Source organism: Bubalus bubalis, chromosome 3 (genome assembly GCF_019923935.1).
Source record: "Bubalus bubalis isolate 160015118507 breed Murrah chromosome 3, NDDB_SH_1, whole genome shotgun sequence".
NCBI lineage: Eukaryota > Metazoa > Chordata > Mammalia > Artiodactyla > Bovidae > Bubalus > Bubalus bubalis.
This window is the reverse complement of record NC_059159.1, coordinates 38,235,377-38,255,447: the sequence shown is the minus strand read 5'-3', so window position 1 is coordinate 38,255,447 and position 20,071 is coordinate 38,235,377. Positions and strand designations below refer to the sequence as shown.

The 20,071-nt window shown below is 36.9% G+C and overlaps 1 protein-coding gene and 1 long non-coding RNA gene across 2 annotated transcripts in view; both read right to left on the bottom strand.

The window, feature by feature from the left end:
* The window catches only part of UBE2G1 (ubiquitin conjugating enzyme E2 G1), an 88,207-nt gene that overhangs the window by 40,855 nt on the left and 27,281 nt on the right, over positions 1–20,071 (bottom strand). The gene's annotated exons all lie outside the window — the stretch shown is intronic.
* Positions 7,079–19,921, bottom strand: LOC112583754. The gene is made up of 3 exons (XR_003107950.2): positions 19,375–19,921; positions 8,384–8,501; positions 7,079–7,272 (listed from the first exon to the last, which is right to left on the bottom strand). It is a non-coding gene; the product is annotated as an uncharacterized LOC112583754 (long non-coding RNA).

Here is a 20,071-nt window from a genome sequence, read left to right as displayed (position 1 = left end):
TTTACCTAAGATGTGCTCTTTGCAACCCCACGGACTGTAGCCCACCAGGTTCCTCTGTCCATGGGATTTTCCAGACAAGAATACTGGAGCAGGTTGCCATTTCCTACTCCAAGGGATCTTCCCAACCCTGGGATCAAACCCACGTCTCTTGCACCTCCTGCACTGGCAAGCGGATTCTTGACCACTGTGCCACCCAGGAAGCCCCAGATCCTCCTATAAACCCTACCAAATCAGGAATGTAAATTAACCTTCTTATCCGTGCTCCCTGGTATTTTTCTATTCGTGAATTTGCCCCATTTCAGATATGAATTCTGTTTGTCCTTATCACTCAAATGTAATTTGAGAGGTTCAAAGGGAGCCATTTATTTGGGGGAGGGAAGAAACAAAAACTTCTACAAAAAAAGCTAAAGCATATGAACCCTGAGTATAAACCATGTAGTTTTAAATAAGAACCATACTAAACATATTTAATAATTGTTAAGTACTTATCATTACAGTTTGCCAAAATGACATTTAAATCTAGGCTATCCAACTGGATACACAACCACACTTGACTTTGATTATGTAAAGAGCTTGGTGTTTTGACAAGTAGTGATTAGTGTTCCAACCAGATCAACTTAACTCTGTTTCAAAATAGCTTCAATTCTTATTACATTATGACTCAGCTTTAATAGACACTGCTTTCCAGCTACATTACTCTTAATCCCATTCCCTCTTAATCCTGGACAAAACAAACTACAAATTTAGTATTTTCAGATTTAGACACTCAAAGATTCCCTACTCTCCCTACACCACCAGGCTCTAGGAAATCCTGTCCTATTGTGTCCCCAGGGCTCCAATTCCCTGCATACACACCCCCAATGCAGTATTCTTCCTAGTACACCCTGAGAAACATGGTTGTTTTCTGACTTCAGCTGACAGAATCACTTGATTGGCCATGCTTTAGTTTAATTGTTTTTAAAACTTTACACAACTATTTCTTCACCGAGGTAGTAGCTACACCTTGCTTTATAACAACCCTTTAAAGCAAACATGTTTTATATTGCATACATCACACACAAAATACACTGTTCTATAGATGTGCCTATACAGTTTAAGAATAAAAAAGACAAACATTAGAAACAGATTGAGAACTTTTAAATTTCAAAAAGAGAGAAACCTTTGGACAACTGAATCTTTTCCTCAAACAATCTTAAAGAAGAACAAAGTTGGAGGACTCCTATTTTCTAATTTCAAAACTTATTACAAAGCTGTCGTAATCAAAACAGTGCAGTGCTGGCATAAAAACACAAAGAGATCAACAGAATAAAATAAGAGCTCAGGAAAAAAAAACCCTTGCATACATAGTCAAATGATTTTCGCCAAGGGTGTCAAGACCATTCAATGAGGAAAGGGCAGTCTTTCCAACCAATGGTGTTGGGGGAAACTGGATACCCACATGCAGAAAAATGAAACTGGACTCTTTCCACACATCAGATGCAAAAATTAATTCAAAATGAATCACAGACCTAAAGCTAAAACTCTAAAATTCTTAGGAGAAAACATAGAGGGAAATCTTCATGACATTAGATTTGGCAACAAAATTACTTGGATAATAAAACCAAAATGAAAGGGAACACCAACATGTAGTATATACATACAGTGGAGTATCAGCCTTAAAAAAAAAGAAATTCTGAAAATATGCTACAATACAGATGAATCTGGAAAAGATCAAGGTGAGACAAGCCAGACACAAGAGGACAGATTATTTGTGATTCTTACAAGGTTTCTGGAGTAGTCAAACTCTTAGAGACAGAAAGTAGAATGGTGGTTACTAGGGGCCAGTGGAAGGCCAAGAATGATTTAAACTATTTAGTGGGTACAGAGTTTTTTCAATTGGAGATGATGAAAAGGTTTTGGAAACAGTGGTGATGGTAACTAAACAGTGTGCATAAACTTAATGCCACTGAACTATACACTTAAAAATGGTTTTAATGATCAATTTTATGTTATGTGCATTTTATCACAACACAAAAAAGTCCAAATATACAAATGAGATCAACGTGGAACACCTCAAATAGAAACCAGTCATCCTCTTAACCACTTTGTGTGACCGATCCCTATGTACAGATTGAGGACATCATTGTTCTTAACCACTCGCACACCGTGGATGTCATCCACACTCAAGGAAGGAACCATTAACAGCCAATCATGGAACCCAGATTTTCTTAATACAGTATTCAGGAGCCACTCCAGCCAAAAAAGCACAAGACGAAAGACATCTGCTATCCTTGCCTTAATATGTGGCCTTTGGAAACCAATCTGCCCTTCTTTGCCTTTGTGTGAACCCCTTCTCCCTTGTTTTCTGTGAAGCCTCTCCTCAGTGAAGGGCCATTTCAGTCTGCGTGAGGTTCAAGTAAGCCAAAACCCTCATTCTCACTGTTAACAACATATATATGAAAAACAACTCCAAATGGATCACCAAACAGACTTCGTAGGTTTGTGAGGGATATCAAATTGCAAGTCATCATTTTTATGGAGTGGGAACTTGAGGCCCTGACTAGAAAAGTAACGGCTAGTCTGGTTCTCCCAACTGAGAACTGGAACAGGAAGATAAACTAGTCTTCATTTAAATAAGAAAAAAAATTGAAATACTTTTCACAAATTATTTAAATAAATATACACGTTGAAACTATTTTATGTTCTTCAAAATACTGATATACTGATTTTTCGTTTTTGGGGCAAAGCACTTTGGTACCTTACACATATCGAAAAGCTCTGATGGGCATAATAAATGCCAAGAGAATTAACAAATATTTAGCTAACAAGAGTACAGTAAAGCTAAAGATTGTGATCTGAATTCAATGCCTTGCACCCAGACTACTGGAGAGAGGGGAAGAGGATGGAACAAGATGAAAGGATGCTTCTTTGCTTCCAATTTCATTCCTTTACGTCACTGGCTCCCCGCCCCAACCACCACCTCCTGCTACAGTTATCTGCTTGAGGTAAAGAATCTGTGAGACAACTCTGAAACCACTAATATATTTACTCAAATTTATAAAGGAAATCTAAGCACATACGTGAAAAACTAGAATTTAACTAAACTTTTCCAAAACATAGTCTAAACAAAAAATTATGTGATTGCCACTGGGTGGGCTGCCAAAGTGAAGGTCGCTCAGTCATTTCCGACTCTTTATGACCTCATGGACTATACAGTCCATGGAATTCTCCATGCCTGAATACTGGAGTGGGTAGCAGTTCCCTTCTCCAGGGGATCTTCCCAACTCAGGGATCAAACCCAGGTCTCCCACAGGGCTCTAATGCCACATTAAAAATGAAAGTGAAGACACCAGTGTAGTAAAATGAGAAATATTTATATTACTAAGTACAGTAACACATGATTATGAAATATATTAAAAAGGTTGGAAGAAAAAAATACAACAAAACCATAAGTAATAGCTTTTGGGTGAAAAGAGATTGACATTTTCTCTCTCTCTGTCTCTCCCCAATTAATCCACTGCTCATGAATAGGAATTTCTATAGCTTAAAGATTCATGAAAATTCAAGGCATTTTTATAATGATTAAGGATTTCAATAATCCCAGAAAATAGGGATTCCTTCAAAAATAACACTGATCTATCTTCTGTAGTCAATTCATAAACCAAGCTTTCTTTTCCTAATATAACTTTTACTATGAAGTCTGGTCCACTGCCATTTAGGCTTTTTTAAGGGCTTTTTTTTTTTTTTTTTTTTTTAATTTTGTTTTATAAAATGTTACAATGCTACTTATAAATAGCTTAAAAAGTCAGTAACGTTCTTTCTGTCTAAAATGAAATTAATTTTTCCCCAAAAAGGACTAAATTATTGCCAGCCTAAGTTCCTAATGGAATTATGCCAAATAGTGACAAATTCCCTGGTAACATTCCATGACTCACTAAAAGAAAGCTTAAGCATTATGCCCTTTGTGGAAAGACTAGTTTAGCCAGATTAACCAAGCACAGAATTACTAGTACTAATAACATCTCATATATATACTGTCCTTTGATGGACAGATATAATAATTTAACATTTTATAGCACAAGGCAACTGATCATATTTAGAAGCAGCAACAATTTGAAATCTAAATCATGATCGATTTTTCTCAATACAAGCTGAAGGCCAAGTGTTTCTCATCGATTGTTTTCAAAAGTTTCTCCCCCCAACCCTACCCATTTCAGAGCTATCTTCAAATTTTCCAGTCTTGTCTGATTTTAGGAACAGGAAATATTCTAAGTGTCAAAGAAAACACAAAGAAAGCCTAATTAATTGGACAACTGAAAAAGAGCGCCATAAAAATTTACAAAGGCACTGGGAATTCCCCAGTGGTCCAATGGTCAGGACTCCACACTTTTCACTTTCAGGGCCTGGGTTCAATCCCTGGTTGGGGAACTAAGATCCTGCAAGCCACTCAGTGTGGTCAAAAAAAGAAAGACAAAGAATTACTCTTACAAACCTTTAAAACAAGCCTCTCCTTCTCTCCCACACATACAATTCAAAACTGTCAAGAAGCATTCAATTTTATTGGAAGTTTTTTAAATAAAAATATTCTTTTTACCCAGCAGAATCAAGCCTTTTTTAGAAGTCTCTAATAGTAAGAACATAACAAAAAATGGAATTTTAATACAGTGATAGTGGGACTCTTACCTTCTAGGTGACATTTGTTAAGAACCTCAAAAAGACACAAACTTCCAGTTACAAGATAAACTAAGTCCTGGGGTGTAACGCACTACACAATGACTGCAGCTAGCACTGCTGTGTGCTATACTTCTGACAGTTGCTAAGACAGTAAATCCTAAAAGTTCTCATCACAAGCGGAAAAAAAACTGGAGTAACTGTATAACATGATGAATGTTAACTATTTTACTGTAGTAAGCATTTCACAATATAGTAAGTCATTATGCTATATACCTTAAACTTACACAGCACTGTATCTCTATCCTATCCCAACAAAACAGAAAAAAAAGAACCCCCCCAAAACATTTATCTTCTTTGATTCAGCAATGACCACATCTATATATTTATCCTAAGAGAAATAATAATAAGACTATGTATAAACATTTATTCATAAGGAAAATCCACAGCAGCATTAGCTATAATTTAAATAATTTGTAATACAAAAATAACCTAAAGTCAAAAATTCGGGGAATCCTACGATATTTACATATGAAAGAATGCTAAATATCAATTTTAAATACTTTGAAAAAGTATTTCCCCACATAGGAAAATATTTATAATTTGTTTTTGAAAGATAAAATATTGTTAAGTATATCTCTTAAAAACACATACACTACATGTATTTTAAAAAATGAGGCCAAAAAATTTGACCTAAACCTCTACCTCTAGTTTCCAGCTCAAGGTGCCAGCATGAGCAAGTGTTTATCCTTTCTCCTTCACTTAACTGAATAAACTTCTCTAAAGAAATTTAAAAATAACTTTTTGTTTAGTTTTATAGTAAAAAATATACTTTTTAAAGATATTTTAAAAATACCTAGGTGGATTGCCCATGGTTCTGAAAAGATGGAGAACGGATGGAGAAATGTGAACTGATTAGGCACAGTGGAGGGAGACGAGCAGAATACTCACAGAGGGGGAGCAGCAGCCGAGGAAGGCTAATCTTCTGGGCAGAACCCCAGAGAGGCGCCAGTTCTGTGACCGTCGTACGAGGAAGGTCAGTAGTGAGAAGTGGGACTGAAAACATCTGTCATAGCAAGAAGTCAACAGAGAATGTCTAAAGTTGATAAACCAAAAAATAAACACTATAAGCATATTATTTAGAACATGGAGTTAAGCCCCAGGAAATCTGAACCAAAAAAGTTTCTTTCAAAGTAGTTGCCTCTGGGGGAGTGGGGCTCTTCATTATTAGGCCTTTTGTATCACTGATATTTGATTACTTGATTTTTTAAGCTAAGTGTCAATAGAGTATTGATTTTATGTTTTCATCCTTTTCCACTTTATACTTTGTTCATTTTCCTTTAATATGCAACACCCTACTTCTACTTCCTTCCCACCAAGGCAGAGGCTGCGTCTCATTTAGCAGTGTTTTTCACCTATAAGTTACACAGTCATGAAACAGATCTAGTGGGACATAAATAACATTTCTTTTTCCTAATAAAAAGAGAAAATAAAATAGGGATATTATTGATGGCGCTTTCAGTTCAGTTATAAATGTCTGCTTAAGAGTGTTTACCAGGCTACTGGGAGGTGTCTCCTTGTTGTCTATTCTCAACCCAGCATCCAGAGGGTCCTGCTGAACTGTGAATTCTGATCATGTCACAACTCCAACGGCTTGGAGTTCTGGCTCAGGCTAATGAACAGCCTGCATAACGGCCTAAAAGGTCCTTTAGAATTATCCAACTTTCTACGTTCATTTGGCTAACTGCTGTCCTTCGTCTTCCTCGACATTCAAGTCTGTCTCCACTTCAAGGCCTTTGTGTTTGCTGTAGCCGCTGGACAATTCCCATCCTCAGCTAATTCAATTACTCAAACGTCATCTAATTTAAATTATAATCCCCACACTCTTATGCTGTATTCCCTATTTTATCCTCTTATTCCTTATTATATTATTATCCCCTTTTATTCTTCATACTTCCTACTTTATCCCATTTTACTTCTCCCAGAGCATACAACTTTCTCTTAAATTTATCTCTCCCATTTCCATGAGAATGCATGCTCTAAAAGAACATGGATTCTTATGTTTACTGCTGTAGTCCAGCATCTGTTACAGTTCCTGACATGTAGCAGATCCTCTGTAAATTTGAATGAATAGATTAGTTAAAACATATGTATCATTTTATGAAGATACACACTATTGGCAATCAAGCACAACAGTCTGGAACCTTTAAGATGTTTTGATAATTTTAATTATAAGGATAAGTAAGGTAAGCTATGATTTAGACTCTGAAGTGGAGAAGGCAATGGCACCCCACTCCAGTACTCTTGCCTGGAAAATCCCATGGGCGGAGGAGCCTGGTAGGCTGCAGTTCATGGGGTCGCTAAGAGTCGGACACAACTGAGCGACTTCACTTTCACTTTTCACTTTCATGCATTGGAGAAGGAAATGGCAACCCACTTCAGTGTTCTTGCCTGGAGAATCCCAGGGACGGGGGAGCCTGGTGGGCTGCCGTCTATGGGGTCACGCAGAGTCAGACACGACTGAAGCGACTTAGCAGCAGCAGCAGATTCTGAAGTAGTAAAGTCATTCACAATACTGAGTATGTTGCTGGCATACTGAGTCATACTGACTGTGCGAGTCCGCTGAAATATTAACATCAACAGTAACAATAAAAATGCTGGTATCTTAGCTGCGATTTTTTTAAAAAAAGGGGTGGGGGGAGAACCTACTTCTAAACAACAGACACTTGAAAGTGAACAAGTCTTGTACATTTTCTTAATAAGTCACAGGGACTCATGCTCGAGTAATCACAATTTGCACATATTCCCAATTTTCACTGTTTCCTTCAACCCCAAATGGAGATCAAGGGGCACACTGTTGATCACCTTCACTTCTTCAGAATAAAACAATGAGCAAGTTAGCATTCCCGCAACATTCACGCAGCAGGTCTTCACTGTGGCACATGCAGACGACAGAGCCTGTCAGTCATGATTTCCTTCTTCAGTGAATCTTTTTCTAGTCTACATTACAACTCACTGACGGAAGAAAAACATCTTCAACAGATTTTCAATGATTAATAAGAAAAATCCTCGAACACTTTTCCCTCACACACACAAAAGCACACATGGTAAAACAGATTTCTACTGAGCACAAAAGAAGCTTATCCAACCGCAAAAAGAAACGTCTTTGAGCCTGCAAATGAATAACGCTTTTTCCATATTTCATGCCATTAATAAAGCTCATTTAACAGCATGTCTTGATAAAACAATTTCACTAATCACTTGTTTTTTGTGTTGAGAATAAATTTTGATATTAGCCGCTTTGCAACTGGTTTTACCCATCCATCTTCTCAAAAAACAATGTGGTTTTACTTACTTTTACCACAAGAAGTAAAGGCTTTTTTAAAGAGGGAAATAAACAAGACAAGTTGCAAGGGTAGCTCACAGACATAAATAAATAAAACTGAATAAAGTACACAAGCCACTGGCACAATGAAAACTCCGTCGTATAAAGGAAGTAGCAGACCTGATATTGATAAAAACAAATTTATGAAATGAAGGATAATCTCAAGAAAATTTCCTAGAACACAGCAGAAGAGAACAAAGGAAGCATTTAGAAAAATAATACAAAAGACAGGAAATGAAGGTGCACAATGATAAAACTGATGTCCTTTGAGGAAAGAAAAATAAAAATGAAAGCATATTACAAAATATATAAGAAAATATTCCTGAGTCACAGATTGAAATGGCTTACCATGTAACAGGAAAATGTAATAGAGAATCACACCAAGACCGAGATATATCCTGATGAAGTTACTGAACTTCAAGGATAAAGAAAGAATTCTACCAATACCCAGGCAGAAGTAGGTCACCTACAAAGGGAAAAAAAGAGTCAGGCTGGCCCCGGACTTCTCTCGAGTAACCCGAGATGCCAGAAGATAATGGAGTAATGTCTACTGGGTATTAAGGGGAAGGTAACATAGCTCAAAAATTCTATAACCAGCCAAACTATAACTCCATTTGTGAAAGCCACCAACATTTTTAAACATACAAGAATCCTGAGAATAGAGCATTTAAACAACCATTCCTCAAACAGAAAAAGCTATTTGATAAACATAATAAATTTAAGTATATTAAAGCTACAGCTTTATAATAGCCACAGAACTATAACCTACCATATTTCATCTATCCTAAGATGTACTTTATTTTTTCACATTTTAGAATATCTGAAGTCAGCATGCATATTACAATCAATGTCATGTCACAGTTTCTTTGACAGAGTTTAACCATGTTAATGGTTGTCTAAATATGGCATCCTACAATCAACAGTACCTCAGACATAATAAAATACAGTATATAACTGCCAAAATGATAGAGAGGAAAGAAAATAAGCCATGTAGTTTAAGGAAGAAAAAAGAAAACTCAACAAAAAGATAGGCAATGAACAATATTAAAGAAGCAAAACCAAACATACAACATTAATGTAAATGATTAAAAGCATCTCAGATTGGGTCGTAAAAAACTAACCTTTCTTTATCCAACTACATGAAGTCTACATGAGACAAATCTAAAACAAGAACTTGGAGAGGTTAACAGTAAAAGGTTAGACAGAAGTATACCAGACAAGTATAAACACTCAAGAACTGGATTCAAAGTAGAACATTAAGGTAGCAAAAATGGTCACTTTTCAGAATGCTCAAGATTACAATCTATAAAGAAGATATAAAACTATATACACCAAACCTTCTCTCTCTCATTCCCAACATCATATACACATATATATGGATATATAGTAGAAGGCAATCACCATTTCAGTTCTTAAAAATCAAACAGATTAAATGGGTGAACATATGATGTGATCAAATTCCTATTAACAGTTTATAAAAACTGATCATCTAATTAGACCATAACATGTAAAAATTTACAAAGGTAGAAACAATAGAGACCATGAAATCTGAAAATGAAACAAATGGTCAAGTCTCTTCCACTAAGGGGAAGAGACTTGACCATTTATGTACTGTTTCTCCCTAAACTACTCCATTCAAAGATGGATATTAAAATTAATAGATTATCTAATAAGCAATTATAAAAACTACCTATATAAAAAAAAAACCTTTGATACACAAAGCTATACTCAAGAGGAAGATCCACAGACTAAATAAATCCTATCAACCGATGAAGAATTAAAATTAAATAATAAGCATTCAAGTCAAGGTTAGAAAATAAATAGAACTAAAAAAAAAAAAAAAAAGAACAGAGAGAAGGAAAGGAGGAGGGTAACTAGGAGTTTGGGAGTTAGCAGATGAAACCAGTTTCGTATAGAATGTATGAATAACAGGATGCTACTGTATAGAACCCTAGTGGCTCAGTGGTAAAAAATCTGCTTGCAGTACAGGAGACCTGGGTTCGATCTCTGGGTGGGGAAGATCCCCTGGGGAAGGGAATGGCAACCCACTTCAGTATTCTTGCCTGGGAAATCCCATGGAGCCTGGTGGGCTACAGTCCATGGGGTTGCAAAGAGTGGGACACGACTGCCATTATGGGATAAATCATAATGGAAAAGAACATAAACAAAAATGTCTGTGTGTGTGTATAACTGAGTCACTTTGCTGTACAGCAGAAAGTACTGTATATCAATTATACTTCAATTTTAAAAAGCAGAATTAAGTAATTAAAGAAATTTATAAGTTATTCAATAAGAAAACAGAAGCTAGTAAGTTTAACTCTAAAACCTAGGAACTGCATTTTGAAGGGAAGAAAAATCCCAAACAAACCATTAGCTAGACTAAAAAAACAAATATATAAAATTAAAACTGAAAAAGAAGGAATAAAACGACAGAGGAAACCAAAAGAAGCTTCCAGTAAAATTTTAAGTTACTAAATGTTAAAATGTAGATAAAATAAATGGTTTTCTTGGAAAACACAAATTGTCAATTGGAATCAAGTAGAATTAGAAAGTAAATACCTCAATAACCTCCAAAGAACTGAGTAAGTTATCTCTCCAACCATTCTACCAGTACTAGACATGTTCACTGTAAAAATCTGAAAGGTAATTCCTTTATTAAAGTATATCCAGAAACTCCAGGAGTTGGTGATGGACAGGGAGGCCTGGCATGCTGCAGTCCATGGGGTCGCAAAGAGTCAGACACAACTGAACGACTGAACTGAAATGATTCAGAAATCAAAGTTTTCTACCTTTCATGGAACCGACTGTGCACAGAGCACAAAGGATACTCTGACAAAAATTCTGAACAGCAAACACTAACATAGTATTTACTATATCCTAAACACTGATCTCTGATGGGCAATTACATAAATCAACTCATTTACTCTCAAAGCAATCTGATGAGCTGGAGAACCAACTATTTAACAGCAGGTCCAGAACAGTCACTAACCCATCAGAAGCATGCCAGACCTCGGCTATGCAGGAACCCTCCTAGAGCCCCTCTTTTTTGCCACACAGTACCCTGTTAGTTGGCTAGATCACAGGCAGGAAGAGTAACAGCCACGGAAGGGAGCAAGTAGTTTAAACACCTGTGCATCCATCACATTAGTACTAGTGCCTACTGAGTGATTATCATTACCTGTCTATGAGCTGAGAATTATTTGTTATCTCCACTTTGCAGCTGAGGAAACAGACCCAGATTAGTTAGATAAAAGAGAGGCTAGGGCACGTAACTTCTATGCTATAGAGCCTTTCTAAAATAAAATACTAGTAAATACAAGAAGCAACAGTTAGAACCCTGTATGGAACAACTGATTGGTTCAAGATTGAGAAAAGATTATAACAGGGCTGTCGGCTGTTACTCAGTTTAACCTATATGCTGAGCACATCATGAGAAATACGGGGCTGGGTAAGTTACAAGCTGAAATCAAGATAGGTGGGAGAAACATCTACAACCTCAGATATGCAGATGATATATACTCGAATGGCAGAAAGCAAAGAGGAACTAGAGGGCCTTTTGATGAGGGTGAATGAGTAGAGAGAAAGAACTGACTTAAGACTAAATATTAAAAAATGAAGATCATGGCATCCGCCCCCCTCCCCATTACTGCATGGCAAACAGAAAGGGAAGAAAAGGTGGAAGTTGTGACAGATTTCCTCATCTTGGGCTCCAAAATCACTGCGGATGGTGACTGCAGCCACAAAGTCAGGAGACAACTGCCTCTTGGCAGGAAAGCTTTGACAAACCTAGACAGTGTTGAAAAGCAGAAACAGTACTCTGCCGACGAAGGTCCGTATGGTCAAGGCTATGGTATTCCCAGGGGTCACGTCTCCCAGTGGTTTTGAGACCTGGACCATAAAAAAGGCAGAGCACCAAAGAACTGATGCCTTCGAACTGTGGTGCTGGAGAAGGCTCCTGAAAGTCTCTTGGACAGCAAGGAGATCAAACCAGTCAATCTTAAAGGAGATCAACCCTGAATATTCACTAGAAGACTGATGATGAAGCTGAAGTTCCAGTATTTTGGTCATCTGATGCAAACAGATGACTCATTGGAAAAGTCCCCAACGCTGGGAAAGATTGAGGGCAGAAGGAGAAGAGGGCATCAGAGGATGAGATGGCTGGATGGCATCACTGATGCAATGAACATGAACTTAGGCAAACTCTGGGAGATAACCAGGGACAGAACGTGCTGCAGTCCATGGGGTCACAAAGAGTCGGACACAACTGGGTGACAAAACAACAGAACAAATACAATCCAACAATACACTTAAAGGGTGTGTCACTCTTCCACAAATACAACAGAGGCTCAATCTTTTGAGCTAACATCACATTGAGATCAAGTGAGAAAGGGCATTCATTTTTATTGTTGACATTTTTTCATAAAATGACAATACAGAGACTTCCCTGGCAGTCCACTGGTGAAGACTTGGTGCTTCCACTGCAAAGGGTGCAAGTTCAATCCCTGGTCAAGGAACTAAGATCCTGCATGCCTCAAGGCAAGGCCAAAAAAGTCTTAAAAATAAAAGAAATGCAGCTGTTTTTTAAAAAGTGCAATATACACTCCCAATTAAAACGAAAGAGAATCCCAATAAAATAGAGGTGGATACAGTACCAATATTTTGAAGAAAGACGTACCATATAATACACATGAAGCTGTATATTATGATAAAGATTTTACATACACACATAATACATTAAGCCTGTAAGGCAAAAATTAGAAGTATTCTCACTGAAGTCTAGTAACAAAACAAGGATGCTTGCCATGACAGCTATTATGAAAGGAATTGAAGATGAGTAATCATAAAATTCATCAAAAAAAAAAATCACTAATTTTCTTTGAGGAAAGAAAAATAAAAATGAAAGCATATAACATTTACATTTTTAAAAAGCTATTATTAATAAATAATAGTAAAACATTTAGCAAAGTTTTAGAAAAATTAAGCAATGTATTCAGGTTTAAAAACATATTTAAAGAGGAGATTTGAATATGATTATTGTATAGCTAGGAAAACGAACAAAACCAAATGAAAAACTAAACAAAGAGGGCAATTACAAAATTAAATAAATAACAGCTTTCTTATACATGTATAAATATAAACTAATTTTAAAAAGTGGAAAAATAATCCTGTACCCATAAGCAACTCAAGTCTAACAGAAAAATGTTGAGCTAGTCTTAAAAATAAATAAAAAGCCCACTGAAAGCTGGGATTACATGGGAAGCCAGATTTTTGTTCTTGTCCAACCACCCTTAATCAATCTATAAATTCAATGCAATGCACTCAATCAAAACTGCAAAGTACTGAAGGGCAGGATGAGGGACAGTGGTGAGTAAAACCTGACAAAATGACTCTAGAGCAAAAAGATGCCAGTGTTTTTTCACTTAATATCAAAATACCAGCATTAATATTTGCATTTTAAACTGCTCAGAACTTTTAACAAGTTTGTAGAATTTGTAAAAATAATCTCAATGCAAAAGTGTTAACTGTGAAATATCAAGAAAATGTACTTTCACTAAAATATATGTTAAATATACAATCCATTATTAACTGATAAAATTAAGATAAGCTATTGAAAACTAAAACACTAAAATTTTACTTAAAATACAAAAAGAAAAATATTTTTAAGTTTGAGCTAAAAAAATACAGCTATAAAATCATCTGAATTGTAGAAAAATTTTTCTAGCTGCTAAAACTATTCTAACTGCAATTCTGAATAATCCCATCTCTTATTCAGACAGGCTGAGAGCTGCAGTTTTGTGTCAGAGTGAGTGAGCCTGCTACAGTAAGAGTCAGATCATTTCTCTCCCCTGCTGAAAACCCTTCTCAGCTCTCCACCTCACTTAGAGCAGAGGCCCATGTCCTTATAATAGCCCACATCCTCCCCTTTAGCTGTCTGACTGCATCTCCTACTTTTCCTCCCACTGTTCACCTTACTCTTCCAACATCAACAAGTCTATCATCCCATTAACATAAGTTTCAGAAAGAGATAACATAGAAAACACAAAGAAGGAGGCTCATTTGTTTTTAAGAAATCTAAGAAATACTATTCCAAGAAAATTTGACTTTATCTGTCTTGTTGCAATTTTTAACAAAACTAATTTTAATTTTAAAAACGAAGAACATAAATTGGCCACAGTATTTTTCTCACTGCTTACAGTTTTTTTCTTCACTTCTATATTCCTATGCTTTTCAAGCATACTCTTTCATAATTAAAAAAAGTAACTTCTTTAAATGGTTACCATAGCTTTCTGCTTCACCCTCTCAACCTTTTTCCACTTCCCACCCACCTCACCCACAAACTTCCAAAGGACTCAATGGTGGATTAAAAGAAAGAAGAGCGGGGAAAAAACTGCTCTGAGACATTTATTTGGATTTAATTTTAACCTGAACTATTTATAGGACTACTCTTTCCTATCCAATACACTACCAACTCTTTCCTATCATTATTGTATGTTCTGTTAGCTAAAATATTCTCATCAACATTTCTATCTTCCATTTTCAAGAGCCATTACCCAATGCTCCTCCATGAACTCTTTTTAACTGAAGGTACCCTCTTCCTCTTATAAAAACCTAGGGCACAATAACTTTTTCTTATGGTATATTACTTCCTTGATATGGTTTTATTGACTACAGGGTCCATGTCTAAATATTTATTTTATATCTTAGAATACTGTCCAATGTTGAACATTCAGTTAGCAAATGATGGATGCTCAAAGCATAATTTTATGTTTTTATACTTTATAATTTTATAACTACAAAAATAATTTAGGTACAAAGGTGTTTCAAACAGTAAATTTTAAATTCTTACCAATTACTGGCCCTTGATTTAAATCTTTAACTTCCTCTAACTTCCTCTCTTTGCCAGATCAGTTAAAAGCCTTCTAAAAGTTTTTTACATTCTAGGTCTTGTCTTTCCAAATCTATGTATCGTAGCTCTATTACTTGTTACACAACAACCTGGTCAGAATCTGGGGTTCTACATGCCAAGATCTGTTTCTCCATCACAGAAACCCTGCTTCTAAAAAGAAGCTCTGGATTCACTGATCAGACTTCCTTATCTCCTTTTTTAACCTTTCACCCCCATATCACTCTAAAATGATACTGATGTACTTGTCTGTTTTAAGCATACTCTGTCTCATTTTCAAAATATTAACATAACTAAAGCCAGGTGAGAGTCTGAGTAGATTTCCCAAGCATCTCCAGGATCCAGTTCTCCCTCTAATATTCCTAGATTAACTGCCCCAGCTTTATGATCAGTCCTAAAATTGTGATTACAATTTATATAAATATATATTATTTCTCTGTAACTTCTAACCAAAATATAAAAAGGATTTTTCTATTTGACAGTTTTGATAAAGGGACTTTTACCCACATATTAAAGAAAGCGTACCACTTTCAAAACTATAACATAAAATTACAATGTTTCTGATCAGAACTATGAAAATTCTGTCTTTCTGGGATGTGCTTTAAATTAATATTGTGTGAGTAGCACCTCTAGTGGCCAGCATCTTTGCAAAGAAACGACAGCATAACCAGAAATCATTGAACTGATCCATCTAGCTCAAATGAACAGCCAGAATTTCCGGAATTAGGGTTTGCACCTAACCCCAACAGTTAGGTGTTTAGAACTTCCCTAAGCTAGGGTTTGGAACTTCCCTAAGTTAGGGTTTGGAACCCTAAGCACCCTAAAGGTGCTGCCCAGTTTGGAAGCCTTAGCTAGGAGAATGGGCAGCCAGCTCATCAGATAACACAAGAGAAGGTGGAGTAATGAGTCCATGGGAAGATATTCAGGAAGAGGGTGGATTTGTACACAATGTGGAAAATTTTAGTACTTATCTCATAGGATAAGTACTAACCCCAACCCAACTTCCAGAATTAGGGTTTGCACCTAACCCCAACATCTTTGCCCCTAAATTATTTTTGTATTTATAAAATTATAAAGTATAAAAACATAAAATTATCTTTTGAGCATCCATCATTTGCTAACTGAATGTTCAACACTGGACAACAATATTCTAAGATATAAAATAAATATTTAGAGATGGACCCTGTAGACATGGTCCCTCTTAAACACAAGAGATTTAAATTAACTGGTCAAGTAAATAATCCTGTGACTTTATAAACAAATATTACAACCTTAACAATTTCACACACTAGTTTACAGTTACCTGTACAAGTGACGATACTAGTCAACAATTATCAAGTACTTTGCTATGTTCTATAATCATCCCTTTACAAGTATTAACCTACTGAATACTCACAAAAATCCTATGAGATGAGTACTAAAATTTTCCACACTGTATACAAACCCACCCTCTTCCCGGAATATCTTCCCAGGGACTCATTACTCCACCGTCTCTGGTGTTAACTCTGATGAGCTAGCTGCCCATCCTCCTAGCTAAAGCTTCCAAACTGGGCAGTAATTAGATCCCATCTAATTTCCCCGACTCAGACATTGCTGAAGAAATTCCTAACCTCTCCTGTGTCATCAGTTCTTCCCTCTACTGAATTCAGTCCCATCAACATACATGCAATCATTTCCAAGCTTTACAAACACACAAAAAAAGCCCACACTTGCTCCAGTTACTGTCCCATTTCTCTGCTCCCCCAGTTTAGGAACACAACTTTTAGGAGTTATCTGCACTCTTGGTCTCCAGTTCCTCCCCTTCTGTTCACTCAAGTTCACACCAGTTTGGCTTTTGCCCCACCACTGGCACTGAAACTGTCCTTTGCAAAGTCTCCACTCACCTCTACTAGTCATTTATCAAGCCTTATTCTCACCTGATCGCCTACTTGACACAGCTGATCTTCCTCCTTCCTAAAATGTCTTAACTTGGCTTATAAGGCCACCATATTTTGGTTTTCCACTTACCTCCCTGACCACTCTCCCTCACTCTCCTTCCCTAGTTTCTGATAATTTCTCTGACTTTTTAGTGCTGGTGTGCCCCAAGACCTGGTCCTTAATCCCCTTCTCTTACTGACCCCATCCAGTTTCATGGTTTATACACAATCTATACACCAACAGTTCCCCAGTTTATGTCTCTAAGCCATACACTTCATTGAAAGTGAAAGTCGCTCAGCTGTGTCTGACTCTTTGCGACCCCATGGATTATACAGTCCATGGAATTCTCCAGGCCAGAATACTAGAGTGGGTAACCTTTCCCTTCTCCAAGGGATCTTCCCAACCCTGGGATTGAACCCAGGTCTCCTGCATCGCAGGAGGATTCTTTACCAGCTGAGCCACACTCTTCACTGAATTCCTGATCATATATGATGTCTATATGGCTTCTTTCAGTTCAGTTCACTTCAGTCGCTCAGTCGCGTCTGACTCTTTGCGACCCCATGAATTGCAGCACGCCAGGCCTCCCTGTCCATCACCAACTCCCAGAGTTCACTGAGACTCACGTCCATTGAGTTGGTGATGCCATCCAGCCATCTCATCCTCTGTCATCCCCTTCTCCTCCTGCCCCTGATCCCTCCCAGCATCAGAGTCTTTTCCAGTGAGTCAACTCTTTGCGTGAGGTGGCCAAAGTACTGGAGTTTCAGCTTTAACATCATTCCTTCCAAAGAACTCCTAGGACTGATCTCCTTTAGAATAGACTGGTTGGAGCTCCTTGCAGTCCCAGGGACTCTCAAGAGTCTTCTCCAACACCACAGTTCAAAAGCATCAATTCTTCGGTGCTCAGCTTTCTTCACAGTCCAACTCTCACATCCATACATGACTACTGGAAAAACCACAGCCTTGCCTAGACAGACCTTTGTTGGCAAAGTAATGCCTCTGCTTTTTAATATGCTATCTAGGTTGGTCATAACTTTCCTTCCAAGGAGTAAGCGTCTTTTAATTTCATGGCTGCAGTCACCATCTAAAGTGATTTAATGTCAAATTGAGCTTGTGCTGACTCTTTGTGACCCCACCGACTGTAGTCTGCCAGGCTCCTCTGTCCATGGGATTCTCCAGGCAAGAATAACTGGAGTGGGTTGCCATGCCCTCCTCCAGGGGATCTTCCCAACCCAGGGGTGGAACCTGAGTCTCTTTTGGCTCCTGCATTGACAGACAGATTCTTTTACCACTGAGCCACCTTGGAAACGAATCTTGTCAAATGAAATTTAAACCTTCCAAATCAGCTAAGAAAACACAAACAAATAAAAAGCAACGAAGAAAAGAATCCAGCACAGTCAAGAATGGACAAAAAAAGAGATGAAAAGAGACACAGAGTAGAGAGGGAGGACCAAGAAAGATCATATGGGCAGAAAGGAAAAGAAGGTGGGAAAATAAATTCAAATATATTAAGTTATTACTATAAATTTAAATGGTTTAAACTTAATTCTAAGATACAAACTCATTAAATTTTTAAAATTAGACATTCTACGTTCCAGTTATATGCCTAAAATGACACGAAAGATGGTACGTAAATATGCAAACAATTTAAATATTCATCAATATAAAGATATGTCAATTCATTCATATGCAGAAATACTCTACAGTAGTTAAATTTGGTCTATAAGTATTAAGATAGACTAAAAGTTATATTAAATAAAAAAGCGACTTGTAAAAGATACTGATAATTTGAAATTTACAGTGTAAACTATATATGATATTTGTAGTATCTTAAAACTCACAAAATACTAAGTAAAATTTTATTTATACATGCATATAAAGTTATAAACACACAGATACATATTAGCTTCAAAAATGATTAGCTCAAGAGGAGAAGAGAAAGTAGAGAATGGAACTGAGGAGTGATTTTTGTAAATTACTACAAATTTTACTTAAAAATATCAGAAGCAAATACAACAAAATGTTATTATTTGCTATTTTAGAATGTGGGTACGCTACTGTTTGCCATAGCAGTTTTCTGGTATACTCAAAATAATTCATAATTTTAAAATAGGAAAGGAGAAATAGATAAGTAAACATGTTATTAGATAAACAAATACCTATTTTTGAAAATCAGCAGGGAAATAAACCACCTTAATAAGATATAATAATGAAAATATCAAAATATATGGCAAAAAGTAAGTTACTGAACACTTACTAGGAAAACTAATTGTAACAAAAATATTGTCACATATGTTTGTCACATTAGTTTTAGATGTATTAGAAAAGTTAAATGCAAAATAGGATTTAAAAAATAAGCAAATAATTTTTTTTAATTTTCTGGGTCAAAAATAAAGCAACTATCAGTCAATATAGGTCATCTTACTCCCCTAAACCTAACTTTTATTTTTGCACTTCAGGCAGACCAGCAGCTTAACCCTCAGGAACCATTCAGGGAAACAAAAGCACATGCTGCTCATACCTTCTATGAAAGGTGAACCTGGTTTAAAATTGGGGTACAAACTAGTACCGATTTTATGATGGGCTGAGGTTCCCTGAAGGAAAGATAAAGGAACCCCAATCAAAATCAGTACATTCAGAACTGAGCCCCTTGTAATCCCTCCATCTTGCCCTGCAGTCTTTTCCACTGCAGTTAATAACAACTCCATTCTTTCAGCTGCTAGGCTAAAAACTGAAGTCATCCTGGATTCTCTCTCTCTCTCTCTCTCTCTCTCTCTCTCTCACACACACACACACACACACCCCTACTCCACCTAAAATCTAGCTCATCATAAATCCTGACCACACTATTTAGCAAATACATCCCCAAACTCAACAATTTATCATCTCCATTGCCACCATCCTGGTCCAAGGGAATGTCCTATCTCTTCTGATTTACTGCTCAAGTCTCATGACTTTCTGTCCTAGCATCACAAGTCAAGTGTGATCCTGTTAAAATATATATCCAATCATGTAAACTCTTATGCTGAAAACCTTGTAATGGTCTGTCTCAGCATAAAACCCAAAGTCCTTACCTATAAACACCGTACTGCCTACCCCATCTTGCTGTCTGCTGACAAACCAGGCCCCTCCTCCCACCTCAGAGCCTCACTGCCTGGGAAGCCTGGCCTCCAAGACACCAGTGCTCCACCCTCAACTTTCCATCTTCTTTCCCCACT